The following is a 5,463-nucleotide window of genomic DNA, read 5'->3' as shown; positions in this document are numbered from 1 at the left end:
TAATTGAATTTCATACTGAGTAGATATCTTTTGTTATTACTGCATGTTAGTTGCAACAAGTTCGTTTTAAGTTATCTGTTATACTGAATAATTATTGATGATGCATATATATATATGTATATATATATACATATATATATATATACATATATATATATGATGTATTTCATGAAATATCTCCTAACATATTTTTGGAAATTGTTTCTTTGGAATAAAATTACTGCAGTTCTGTGTTGTATGCTTTTGCTATGATTCTCCTCAGGTTACTGATATTTCTTCAATTATGCATGTGTATTATTTTTAACCAATTACAAAATGTCATATAATGACAGGCTCTCATTACTTTCAGGTCTATCTTGTGATCATACCAAGAAGCCATTCACAAAGGCATTTACACAGGATTACTTTTCGAGGGAAATAACACAAAAATTTGCATGTATTGAACCTTCACCTCTACATAGAAACAAATTCTGGGAATATAAAGACGTCAGTGAAGAGTCTGATAAATGTGATTATGGAAATTATCTGTTTGCAAAAAAAAATTGTTTCATTCCTGAAACAGATCAGGAAACTTCAGATACTCCTCCTGAGAGAACTCATTCCTCAAATCTTAAGGCTCACTACAGAATTTCTACTCAAGAGACACCTTACGAATGTAATGTATGTGGGAAATTGTTTCTACAGTTCTCAAGACTTAAAGTTCACCATAGAATTCATACCAAACACAAACCTTACAAATGTAATGAATGTGGAAAATCTTTTACACAGTCCTCAACTCTTCATCTTCACCACTGATTTCATAATGGAAACAAACCTTACAAATGTAATGAATGTGGCAAATCTTTTATTCAGTCTTCAGATCTTAAAGTTCACCAGAGAATCCATACTGGAGACAAACCTTACAAAGGTAATGAATGTGGGAAATCTTTTTCTCAGTCCTCAAAACTTAAGGTTCACCACAGAATCCATATTGGAGACAACCCTTACAAATGTAGTGAATGTGGCAAATGCTTTACACAGTCTTCAGGTCTTAAAGTTCATCATAGAATCCATACTGGCAACAAACCTTACAAATGTAATGAATGTGGGAAATCTTTTACACAGTCATCAGATGTTAATGTTCACCAAAGAATTCATACAGGAGACAAACCTTACAAATGTAGTAAATGTGGCAAATGTTTTATTCAGTCTTCAGATCTTAAAGCTCACCATAGAATCCACACTGGAGACAAACTTTACAAATGTAATGAATGTGGGAAGTCTTTTACCTGGTCTTCAAGTCTTAAAGTTCACCATAGAATCCATACTGGAGACAAACCTTAAAAATAGGATGAATGTGGGGAATCTTTTACACAGTCCTTAAGTCTTAAAACTCACAATAGATTACATACTAGAGATAAACCACATGAATAAAATAAGTGTGGAAAACAATTTACCAGTCTTACCAAATGAAAGTTCACCACAAAATCCACACTGAAAACAAATCTTACAAATACAATAAGTGTGAGAAAGAATTTACAGATTCCTCAAATTTTCAAGTTCTTCATAGAATCCATAATGGAGATAAATCTTAGAAATATATTGAATTTTGCAAATCTTTTTCACAGTTGTCAGATCTTAAAGTTCACCACCAAATTCATACTGGAAACTAATATTACAAATATAATGAATGTGGAATTTATCCCATTCTCAAATGTTCAAGTTCACTACAGAATCCATACAAGAGGTAGTCAGTCTTCTTGAATAAAAAATTGGGCAATTTTTTTAAACTGGTCCTCAACTCTCCAAGTGCATCAAAGAATCTATTCTGGAAAGTAGCCTTATACGTGCAATGAATGTGTGAATTACTTTTCTTGGTCCCCATTCCTTCAAGATGACCACAGAATATATTTTGGGAACAGGCATTACTATTGTAAAGGTTGTGAAATTTTTTTTCACAGAAATCATATCCTCAAACACAGCACAACATGCATACTGGAGACAAACCTTACAAATGTCAACTATATGGCAGATCATTTAGTCCACAAGCTCAAACCTTGGATGAAATCCATTAATATAGCAGACTTACTTGATAGGTAGTTGATTTCTAAATATTTATATATAAACATGTTATTTAAAAAGAGAAATATAGTTGTAAGTATGTAATCAGTATTGATACCTTACTCATTACCAGAGAATTCCCACAGGTTAGTCTTATACTTGGTATTAATTGGAAATATTTTCACTCAGAAATGACAAATATTCATTTTAAATTGTTTTAATAACTATAAAATATGAAAATATCTTTCACCCAGTGTTAATCTGACATCATTGATTAATGGTGATATAGAATAAATTTTCAAACTTGTATTTTAAATGGTAAGCATTTAAGCCAAAATAATATCATTGTACATTTTTATACAAACCTCTTGCATAAAGTTCTGTATAATTTAGTTTGGTAGGATACTGTGATTTGTGAGATATATTTTTTTGTGATGATGACTGTGGTGTTAGTCTTTAAGGTTTTATAGAGTAATTTTTAACCTGAAACTAATCTCTTCTTTCTTACAGTTATTAATAAATATGTTCCAACTCTCTTTTATTACTACTGCCTTGGTGTAATTAGTATCCATTTTATACTGGGATGGTATCATTCATATCTTCCATTTTCTGATTGATGATGACAATAGATACACACCACAAAAGGATAAATTTGCTTGCTTTAGACAGATACCAGACAGTAATTAGGAAGATTATATATGGTATACCAAGGAAACCCTGAGGTTTCCTGATTCTCTCTCTCTCTCTCTCTCTCTCTCTCTCTCTCTCTCTCTCTCTCTCTGTGTTATGTGGCTAAAGTGACTTGCATTTCAATGAACATAGCCTCTGTTCTATGGAAAATCCTATATGAACCCATTTTGGAAGGAGAGGGTTGAAGCTTTAATATGACAAATTCTCCTTGGGCCAAACTAAATTATTGACAGTCACAATGTGTGCTGCATATTGTACATCATAGAATTATTATTATTTTGTTTTTTTCGAGACAGGGTACATCATAGAATTCTTGCTCACAGAAGTTTTGTGCAAACTATTGCTCCTATAATGAAACTATATCTATGAACATGAGCCAAATGCACTCTCGCACATGTGTGCGCGCACCCCCCCACACACCCACACACACTACCTGTTGCTCTCTTCTGGCTTGCTGATATAACCTGAGTTCCTTGTTAATCTATGTGTAATAATCTTGCTGAACTTTCTGGGTGCAATGTTTCACCAATGTAGATCATATCATGTGGGGAATAAATCTCGCGGGCGGGGGCAAGAGGGAGTCCGGCGGCCGGGTCTCTCACTGCGGTCTGGCATCAGGGTCCCGGGTGGGCTTCCCATGCTGCCAGCGGAGGGTCCCACATTGGTACAGCCACCGCAGGCTGGCGATGGGCGGCTCAAGTTTCCAAAGGCTGGGAACCTGGCGGTGGCATATCAGGCATATCAGGCGACACGTGGAGTCTGGTTTTCCAAAGCTTTTATTGCTCATGGCATGGTAAATGGATGTAGGTGGTATGCACTTCCCCCCTCCCCCAAAGGCCAGGGGAGCTTAATTTTATAGGGAAGGGAAAAAGGGGAGGGAATAACTTAATTAGCTATGCCCCTGGCCTTTAGATAACTCATTAATATTTAAATCTCTGGAGGTGGAGACTTGTTAATCACACCCTCTACCTGTGTGTTACATGACTGAAGGTGGCAGGTTAAATAGAGTTACCTCATCCAAGGCCCAACAATATCACTAGGATCCTACCAGATTCTAGATTTGAAACAGGTTCTTTCTTTCTTGTTTTCTGTCTTTTAAGTATTGCCCTGACACAACAACAGGTCCATTCATGGAAATATTCTGGAAATAACAATTTTTGTGTGTGTGTTTTGTTTGTTTGTTTTTTTTTTTTTGTTCCGTTGTTTTGTTCTTTTTCCTTTTTTCCCAAACCTACTTTTATACCATTTTAATTACATGGAAGTATTATGGTTAGTTCTGGGTTGATGAACTAGCAATACAATAGATGAAAATAGTCAAGAAATTATCAAGAAAATAAATCCAAATAGTCAAAGAACAAGCAAGGCAATATACAGAGTCCTGTGACCATTGTTTCTAAGGCCTTCTCAGGATGACCAAAATATCTGAGCCTAATTCTCTGTTGTAGCCCATAGTCACTTTCATGTCTGAAGCCTACTTCTTTGTTCCAGCCTAACATTTAGATTACTACCCAAAATGACATCATAAATTTTGCAGGCAAATACATGGAATTAGAAAATATCATCCTCCCTTCTGGTCTGGGCCAAAGAACTGAACAGATCCTGGTTGGCAGCTCTGCCCCCAATCTCACAGAATCCAGAGGAAGTGGGCCTTCCAGGAGCTCTAACCCAGGCAGTATCTTAGGTAAGCAGACAGCAACACCTGCCCCAAACAGGGAGTAACTGGGACCCACTGGGACCCAGAAAGTCACTCCTGGCCCAGAGCACTGGTTCCTTAGGTCTGGGCCTGAGCACTGAACAGATATTGTGCCCCATCTCTAACACCAGTAGTAACACACACCCACACAGTTCTGATACAACCAAGATAATAGGAAAGATCCAGTCAAAGACAGGGCAGGTAGCACTAAGGAGATCCAGATGGCAAAAGGCAAGCACAAGAACATAAGCATCGGCAAACCAGGGTACTTGGCATCATTAGAACACAGTTCTCCCACACAAGAAAGTCTTGAATTCCCCATAACACTAGGAAAGAAAGATTCAGATTTAAAACCACTTCTAATGATGATGATAGAGAACTTTAAGAAGGACATAAATAACACTCTCGAAGAATTTGAGAAGATCAAAGGTAAACAGGTAGAAGCCCTTAAAGAGAAAACATAAAATCCCTTAAAGAATTACAAGAGAACACAACCAAACAGGTGAAGGGATTGAACAAAACCATCCAGGACATAAAAATGGAAGTAGAAACAATAAGGAAACCACAAAGAGAGATTACCCTGGAGATAGAAAGCCTAGGAAGGAAATCAGGAGTCATAGATGCAAGCATCACCAACAGACTATAAGAGATAGAAGAGAGAATCTCAATTACAGAAAATACCACAGAAAATATTGACACAATTGTCAAAGAAAATGCAAAATGCAAAAAGTTCTTAACACAAAATATCCAGGAAATCCAGGACACAATGAGAAGATCAAACCTAAGGATAATAGGTATAAATGAGAGTGAAGATTCTCAACTTAAAGGGCCAATAAATATCTTCAACAAAATTATAAAAGAAAATTTTCCTAATATAAAGAACAAGATGCCCATAAACATACAAGAAGCCTATAGAATACCAAATAGACTAGACCAGAAAAGAAATACCTCCCATCACATAATAATCAAAACACCAAGTGCAGAAAAAAAAAGAAAGAATATTAAATGCAGTAAGGGAAAAAGGCCAAGTAACATATAAA

The 5,463-nt window shown here is 36.0% G+C and overlaps 1 pseudogene; it reads left to right on the top strand.

Moving 5' to 3' along the window:
* Positions 1-315: 315 nt before the first annotated feature.
* LOC143433907 (uncharacterized) lies at positions 316-2,054 on the top strand (annotated as a pseudogene).
* The last annotated feature ends 3,409 nt before the right edge of the window (positions 2,055-5,463 follow it).

The sequence above is a fragment of the Arvicanthis niloticus genome, unplaced genomic scaffold (genome assembly GCF_011762505.2).
Source record: "Arvicanthis niloticus isolate mArvNil1 unplaced genomic scaffold, mArvNil1.pat.X pat_scaffold_359_arrow_ctg1, whole genome shotgun sequence".
NCBI lineage: Eukaryota > Metazoa > Chordata > Mammalia > Rodentia > Muridae > Arvicanthis > Arvicanthis niloticus.
The sequence above is the reverse complement of the archived record's forward strand: the minus strand, read 5'-3'. Positions and strand labels throughout refer to the sequence as shown.